A 9,151-nucleotide genomic window follows, 5' to 3' on the forward strand; every position below is an offset into this window, starting at 1 on the left:
TGGGTGTGGTAGTTCTCTATTCAGGGCTCCCTCATCTTGTAGGGCCCCTCTGTCAGAGGACCGCACAGTTGGAGGGGAGGGGATTTAGGGCTTCTTGGGGGTTATGTGAACCCTCTAGGGAAACCAAAGACAGGTGACTCTCTAAGCAGGACGCAAAGCTGGAGCCCAGGACTATTCTGGGGAGAAGAATCAGGAAAGGATGCTTCAGCAGCTGTGCAGAGGAGAAAAGCAACTTCCGCTGGGTCAAGGGACAGAGACTGGGGGACTTCCCTGGTGGTCCAGTGACTAAGACTCCAAGCTCTCATTGCAGGTTCAACCCATGGTCAGGGAACTAGATCCCACATGCCGCAACTAAGACCTGGTGCAGCCAAATAAATAAATATTGGCGGGGGGAGGACAGAGATTGGGAGGATTCAGTTCAGTGATCGATTCGGCTCTCACTGCCTCGTGATCTCGTATCTCTGCCTACTCCCCATCTCCTTCAGGATACTGAGTAGGATCTCATGCTGAACAGAAGCAGCACCCCAACTTCTGACTCTGTTGTGTGTCCAATGAAACAGAACCAATAGGACATATATACACAATATTTATTTACGCCTGAGAACTGGGAGAGCCATCCAGCCTGAGTCCAGTTCCAAAAGCAGGAAGAGATCTATGTCTGAGTTCAAGGACTTAGGCAGAGGGAGCAAATGCTCTCTTAGCCTTTTGTTGTCGTTGTTCTCTTCAGGCCTTCAGCAGATTGGATGAAGCCCACCCCCACTGGGAAGGACAATCCACCTTACCCAGTCTTGCAGATTCAGGTGTTCATCCCATCCAGAAATACATGCACAAACACCCAGAATGTGTGACCAAATACCTGGGGACCACATGGCCCAGTCAGGTTAACACATAAAATTAATCACCACACTCCCTCACCGTCCTCCCAGACCTGGTTCTCCTTAAACTTGCCCCATCTCAAAAAATAGCAATTCTATTTTCCTAGTTGCTCAGATAAACAAATAATAACAACCCGCATCCAAACTGTTGGAGCCACCCTCAATTCCTACACCCCATGTTTAATCCATCAGCAAATCCTGTCTTCACTGTATTCATAATATATCTTCAGTCTGACCGCTTCCTCCACTCTCTCCCATAGCAATGCTGGCCCAAGCCATCGCCATCTCTTGCCTGGGTTCCTGCAGTGAGCTCCCGTTCTCCCAGCCGCCCGTGTTGTCTCCCTACAGAATCTTCCCAACACAGCAGCCAGGTGATTCTTTTATTTTTTAAAACAGTTTTTATTTTATTTATTTATTCGGCTGTACCAGGTCTTAGTTGCAGCATGAAGGATCGTTAGTTGTAGCATGCAAACTCTTAGTTGTGGCATGTGGAATCTAGTTCCCTGACTAGGGATCGAACCCGGGCCTCCTGCATTGGCAGTGCGGAGTGTCAGCCACTGGACCACCAGGGAAGTCCCAGGTGATTCTTTTAAAACATAAGCCAGCGCAACTCATGCCTCTCTTCAAAGCCTTCCGGAGGCCAGGCACCCCTGGTGCCAAAGTAAAGCCCAGTCTCTCTTTTTTTTTTCCATTTCTTATAAATGTATTACATAATAATATTATGATTATTATCAATAATAATATAAGAAACATAGATGACTTGGGGTGTATCACGTAAGGTTCAGGAGGCCTTGGGACTGAAGCAGGAGGTGAAATCCCTCAGATGGAACTCCATACAAAAGGAGGGGCAAAGCAGAACTGACCCTGTAAAGTTAAAAGGCCCAAGTGAACGGAACCCAAAACCCACAGGTGAGTGAGAGTGTGCGTGTGGCAGTCTGTTACAGTGCCACTGTGTGTGTGACCTGGTCTGTTAGTGAAAGGGTTCCTGGGTGTGAATCTGCCCAGGGAATGGGGCCAGCGGGCCAGGGCGGGGCAGGTGGGCACAGACAAGAGTGCCAAACCCCTGGCACACTTCTGCGCTGTGAAAACTTCTGCTTTCTGTATTTAAAAAAAATTTTATTAAAAAAGCTAAAAATGTAGCCAGAAACTTGTGAGTGACATGGATGGAGCTTAGTCCAGAATCCAAACCCTAGGTTTAAAAACATCCTGGGTCCCCCAGCCCACAGGTCATTTCTGAGTGTGAGGAGTCACAGTAAGGGGGGCTGGGGTGCGCACTAGGGTCTTTGCCTCTCCTCAGGCAGTGGCCTGACTCTAGGGGTGCCCCTATGATCCCCTCCTAGAAGCCCAATGGGAGGCGGAGCACTGCTTCCCAGGGCCCTTGGGGGCCTCTCCCAAGCAGCAAGGCTTCACCAAGAAGGCCCCCTCAGGCTCAGCGAGTAAGGCTCAGTCTACTGTGGCCTACAAGGCCCTGTGTGATCCAGCCCCTCTATGCCAGACCTGGTTTTCTCTCCCTCTGCCCTCACCTGCTCTGATCCCACCTCACAAGCCTTGCTATTCTCCAGTGCTTCCACCCAGCCAGAGCCCTCCATTTCCCCAGAAACCCACGGGGCTCACTTCTTCACGTCCCTCGAGTCTCTACTCCAGCTGCCTCTTGTGAGACAGCCTTCTCTCTGACACCCTGTATGAAGCAGCAAACCACCACCCTACCCCCACTGCTGGCATTCCCTCTTCTTCCTTTGCTGTTTTTCATAACAATCACAAACATACTCTCTGCGTGAGTGAATGATTAAGTACAACACATATGCATCGCCTAATACACACCGGTAAGTAGAGCAGTGCTGAGATACAAAGATGGACAGGACACCATGTTCCCCTGGCGGAACCTGGCACCTGGCTGGGCAGATAAACTTGATGTTCTATCTGTGGGCAGTGGCATGTATACATATGATAACATATGATGCCTTTGGAGGGTTTGCCATATGCTGGGCACTGTATTGGCCTGTGTTATGTCATTTAATATAGCCCCATGAAGTGGAGACTGTGTCCTCAATTCCAGAGGAGAAAACAGGCCCAGAGAGGCAAAGGGATTTGCCCAAGGTCACCCAGCTACTCAGCCACTGAACTGAGATTGTGACACCATCGCTTGCTCTCTAGGCCCCAAGTCCCTCCTCCTCCCACTTTCCCAGGGGATTCCAGGGGTGGAGAAGGAAAAAGAGGAGAGGAACGGAGAGTTTTTTGCCCCGCAGGAGAGAAGCAGAGTGGGACTGAGCCGGCAGGGGGGCCTGGGTGTCCGGGCTCCTCACCAGCCCCTGCTGGCCTCTCCCCACCCCCTTTACTCGTGTGGCCTCTGCAGCCCTGGGGGTTGATGGGGCTCCCTCCCCTGGCACCAGCCTTCTCTGCCACACCCCCACCCTTGCCTGGGGCCTGGCTACACAGGGATCCCTTTCTGGCCCAGTGAGGCATGTAACCCCGGGCTGACAGGCGTCCGGATGCCAGGGCAGCTTGGCTGGCCAAGGGTGAGGTCACGGGCTGAGCACTCGGTGCCTGGCCCCTCCTCCCTCCCATCAGAGTCTCACTCCTCGCCCTGTGGGCTGAAAAATGCCCCCTGCAACCTCCCTCCTGCATCACAACCGGATCTGGGCTTCCCCGGCAAGGCCTGGTGTATTAGTTTACTGTGGCTGCTGTAACAAATTACCACGAGTTTATCTTCTAATAAAACAACACAAATGTTCTATCTTATAGTTCTGGAAGTCTGAAGTTGAAAATGGATCCTCCAGGCTGTGTTCCTTCTGGTTTTTCTTTTTTTCTTTTTGGCTATGCTGCATGGCATGTGAGATCCTGATCGGGGATCAAACCTTTATCCCCTGCACTGGAAACAGGGAGTCTTAACCACTGAACCACCAGGGAAGTCCCTGGCCTCTGTTCCTTCTGGAGGCCCTAGAAGAGAGAAAACTCCCTTGCCTTTTCTAGCTTCTAGAGACCACCTGAATTCTTCAGCTCTGGGCCCCTTCCTGCATCCTTAAAGCCAGCAGTGCGTCATCTTCAAACCACACTGCCTTTCTGACCTCGGCTCCCACGGTCACATCTGCTCCAACTGATACTCCTGCCTCCCTGGAAAGTGAAAAGTGAAGTCGCTCAGTCGTGTCTGACTCTTTGCGACCCCATGGACTGTGTAGCCCACCAGGCTCCTTCGTCCATGGAATTTTCCAGGCAAGAATACTGGAGTGGGTTGCCATTTCCTTCTCCAAGGGATCTTTCCAACCCAGGATTGAACCCCAGTCCTCCATATTTCAGGCAGACGCTTTACCATCTGAGCCACTAGGGAAGCCTCCCTGGAAGACTCTTATAATCATCACTCCACCTGGATAATCCATAATAACGGCCCGCCTTGAAACCTTTGATGTAGTCTCATCTGCAGAGTCCCTTTGGCCGTGTGAGAGTCACAGGTTCCAGTGACTAGGACATGGGCATTTTTGGAGGGCCGTCATTCAGCTTACCATACCAGCAGGATGCTCACCTCCTCTGTGTTTATGGCCCTTTTACCTGAACCCTGCTCTCTGCTAAATACCACAGACAAGGGACTTCCCTGGTGGTCCAGTGCCTAACACTCCCCGCTCCCAATACAGGAGGCCCTGGGTTCAATCCCTGGTCGGGGAATTAGATCCTAAATAAGAGTTCACATGCCACAGCTTGAAGCTCCTGTGTGCCTCGGCAAAGATGGAAGACCCTGCATGCTACAACCAAGACCCAGCGCAGCCAAAGAAATACATATTGAAATACAGTAGACACTGTGTACCACACCATTCCTAAGAGGTGGTTCCAGATCCCCACTGTATGACGGAGAGCTTGCGGACTCCAGAGCCTGTGGGCTCGCTGTGCTCCCAAGGTTGCTTCCCCAGATTGGAAACGAACCCCTCCCTTCTGGGAATTCCCACCGGCCACTATGCTTTAGCTCTGAGCCCCTTGGGTTTGCATCTTGGTCTGGCCCACAGGCTGCCCCGAAGCAGGGGGTTGTGTCTTAGCTCCTGGGGCGCTGGCATGGGGCGTGGAGGAGTAGGCACATACGCAATGTCAGGATGGCAAGAAGAGAGAGGATTTTGTGGGCTGGGTTTTGTGGGCTCTGGCAGACCCCCGCCATGCATGTAAGGTTGTCTATTTTTCTGGGCTGAGGAAGCACCAGATTCTTAGAAGGGGGTTGACCTCCGAGGATCAACAAACCCTGCTCTGGCTGGTCCTCACCCGCCTTTTCTGGGTCCCTTCTCTGAACCAGCCTTCTGCAAAGATTCACCCAGCACCAGGGGCCGAGGCCAAGGAGGCTGTGAGGAGATGCTGGGATGAGGGTTGGTTTGTATTGCACTCTCCCCTGTATTCAGTCCACGATTCAGTATTTTCTGCACTTCCACAGTACGGAAGTGGTGGCTTCCTTGGTGGCTCAGACAGTAAAGAATCTGCCTGCAATGCAGAAGACGAAGGTTTGATCCCTGGGTTGGGAAGATCCCCTGGAGAAGGGCATGGCTACCCACTCCAGTCTTCTTGCCTGGAGGATTCCATGGACAGAGAAGCCTGGAGGGCTACAGACCATGGGATCGAAAGGAGGTGGACTCAACTTCGTGACTAACACTTTCACTTTCACACAGGATGTCACTCTCTGCCCTCCTCCCATGTCACCCCCACCTCTCCCCCACTCCCCGTATCTCAGTGTCCACTCTGACTTCCCTTATCACCTCCCGAGCCCCTGCCTGCCCCAAGGCTCCTGGCGGTCTCCACCCTTCAAGTTTTTCCTGTCCTTACCCTGCAGACATGACTTCACCCTCCTATCAGCATCAACCCAGCCCAAAGGGAAAAGTGAGCATTCCTCACAGCTCTGCCCGAGCCAGGACTAGAACACTGCCCTCCTGGTTCCCCAGTGAGGCTTCTTCGGACACATTATTAGTTGTTATTATTATTATCACCGTTACTGTTAATGATAGAGTTTGATGAATCGCTTATTTCACATTGTGAAACAAGATACTTGTTATAAACAATCTGCTCCAACTGCCTGAGGCAACAGTATTTCTGATTTGCCCCTCACCCTTGTCTTTCTTCCTAGAAAAGTTTTGCAAGAAACCTCACCAGCCCCCCTCCCACAGGCAACCTGATCAGAGGTTACACCTGTGCTGGGAGTAGGGCCCAGAGCACAGAAACACATAGACCATGGGCCACTTGTACCCACAGCCCATGTTTCAGGGTGAGGGGACCCCAGGGCATCCAACCGGGCAGCCCCAAGCCTGGAGCCTGTCCGCTCCCTCCTTCCTCAGCCAGCCAAGGTGCTGTGGCAGGTAAGGTAGAAGTGAGTCCCCGGTGTCAACTTCGCCATTTACATAATGAAGGCATCAGGTCTCAGGAAAGGAAGAGATCTGAGATGAGGACAGGAGATTGCTGTGAGGTTCCTCAGCCGGCTGCAGGAGAAGCTGGCTCCAGGTTGGGGCTGCTGGCTTCTCCTCTGGCAATAGAGGTTGAGTATGGGGCCTCCCCCCATCTATGCCCTGGCCAGACCTCACGTGGGTGCTGCTGCGGTGGCTGTGGTCATCCCCACCCCGGCCCCATGGGCCCCTCAGCTGCTTCTCTGTTCCTCCCAGCACCTGAGGGCTGGGGGCATCGCCAGGAGGTTGGAAAAGTGACAGACAGAGGCGCTTGGGCTGCGGGTCTCCACTCCCCTGCTGCGGAAAACGACTGGGTTCTCCTGGCCCTTGTGGGGAGGCTTTCTGCTGTCAGAAACCAAAGCCCAGCTGTGGTTTGCTCTAACCCCTGTTTGTGTGGGAGGAGGGGCCGAGCCCCAGTTTCGGGTCTCAACCTTTTGCCCCCACTGCCCTCTGATCCTAATCCTGGGTGGTCCCAAGGTCTGGGTAGGATGGGAGGGGCAGAGTAGGGACCTTAGCCCTAAGCAGGGCATGTGCTTTTACACTGGGATGCTAGAACCAGGACACTTTTCCCTGGGGCCCACTCTGCCCTATAAAACTTAAACAGATCAACCTCACAGATGGTATCACTGCTCCTACCAGCCGCAACCTCTTTACTTCTACCTGCTGGGGAGAGTGCACCTTGCCGTCCCTTCCTGGGTAGGAATAATCCTCCTCTCCCAGCCACTTCTGTCTCTTACTCGTCCCCACCTGCTCCTGGTACCCCATCCCCCTCCAGTCTCTTCTGTATGCTCCCCCCAAACTTCAACCCCTCCACTCACCCCAGAGGCTTTGTCACCCCTAGAATCATAACACCATGGTAATATGGCAGCAAACAGCTCCATAGTATTTTGTGTGCCATTTCTATGTATCCAAAGCATTTTGGGGGCTTCCCTGGTGGCTCAGTGGCTAAGACTCTGCCCTCTCAATGCAGGAGGCCTGGGTTAGAACCCTGGTCAGGGAACTAGGTCCCACATGCTGCAACTAAAGACTCAGCGCAGCCATATATACATATATACATATACATATATATATATATGCATTTCATGTATATAGACTCATCTAGTGGTCCCAGTTACTAGTTACTCTGTGGAGGAAGGGTTGTTGTTATCCCCGTTTGGCAAATGAGGAGTCTGAATCACTGGAAAACAGTAAGGTTGAGTTAAGTGTAGGGACTGCAGAAATCAAGGAGCTAGAGAGCCCCAAAGCAGACATTTGGCAACAGCTGTCCTTGTCAAAAGATGAAAGCACTCTTCTTTTTTAAAAAATTGCACAGTAATGTGTGCAGCAGACCTTCCTGACCCTTGTCCCAGTCACTCCTAATCCCCAAGAGCTAAAGACACAAAGAGATGAAATGCAGAGACTCGCTGAGGAGGATCTCTGCCAACCTGCCCCAGCTCCTCCACCCTGGGGGCCAGCTTGGTTCCTGGAGCCTCCTTTCTCTTACCATGCTGCTTCTCCTTTGCCCCTATTTGTCTTCATCTCTCTTGGAGAAAACAGGCAATCAGCCGCAGGCACTGGCCTTCTGGGTGCTGGGGAGGTGTTCTGACCTGCTGAGCAGAGGAGCCCCTACCCCAGGCCTGAAACCTGACTCTTCTCAATGGTTCCTGCTGTGGCCCCTCCACCCTTCTGCCTCTGAGGGTCAAACCAAACTCCACTCCCAGGTGGTTGGCTCATGGCTGCCAGGGGCATCCCTGGAATGTGACCTCATCTTCTGTCCGCAGAGAAGGGGTAGGAAGTCTCAGAGCAAGGTTCAGAGGGAGTGTTAGAGAACAGCCGGGCTCAGGAAGGCTGGATAGGGCAGTGTCTGAGGGAAGACGTTAGCCAGGCCACTGGGAGGAGCTGAGAGGGGTCCTAGTGTGGGACTCAGGAAGACTGTAGGATTCTTGGGTGATGGAGGTGTTGAAGGTGTTGAAGGTGTTGAAGCACTTGCCTGGGTGATGCATGTTGTACTGAACGTGAAAAGCTCTATTTTTCTGGTTAAAAAGTAAAGTTTGGACATATCACTGAGTTTTCACGGAGGGAAAGTATTTGCAAAAGACGTATCTGATAAAGGACTATCATCTAAAGTATACAAAGAATTCTTAAAACTCAACAAGAAAAGGAAATAGCTCAATTTTAAAATGAGCAAAAGAATTGAAAGACATCTCACTGAGAAGATGGCAAATAAGCAAAGGAAAAGGTGCTCGACATCCTATGTTATCAGGGAATTCAAAACTAAAAAAGCAATGAGATTCTGTTACATATTTATTAGAAGGGCTAAAATCTGAAACACTGACATCACCAAATGCTATTGAGCATGTGGAGAAACAGAAACTCTCATTCACTGCTGGTGGGAATGCAAAGTGGGGAGACTGGTTGTTTCAAAACACTTTCTTACCATATGATCTAACAATTGTGTTCCTTGATATTTACCCAAATGAACTGAAAACATATGCCCATACAAAAACCTGCCTATGAATGTTGTGGCAGCTCTATCATAACTGCCAAAACTTGGGAGGTAACCGAGATGTTCTTTAGTAGGTGGATGGATAAGTAAATGTGATAATGTGAGAATGGATAACTAAACTGTGGTTCATCCAGACAATGGGGTATCCTTCAGCACTAGGAAGAAAAGAGCTATTGAGCCATGAGACAAGGAGGAAACTTAGACACATATTTCTCAATGAAGGAAACCAGTTTGAAAAGGCTACATACTATATGATTTCAACCAAATGACATTTTTGAAAAGGTAAAACATATTTGGCCACCTGATGCAAAGAACTGACTCATTTGAAAAGATCCTGATGCTGAGAAAGATTGAAGATGGGAGGAGAAGGGGATGACAAATGATGAGAT

The sequence above is a fragment of the Bos indicus x Bos taurus genome, chromosome 4 (genome assembly GCF_003369695.1).
Source record: "Bos indicus x Bos taurus breed Angus x Brahman F1 hybrid chromosome 4, Bos_hybrid_MaternalHap_v2.0, whole genome shotgun sequence".
NCBI lineage: Eukaryota > Metazoa > Chordata > Mammalia > Artiodactyla > Bovidae > Bos > Bos indicus x Bos taurus.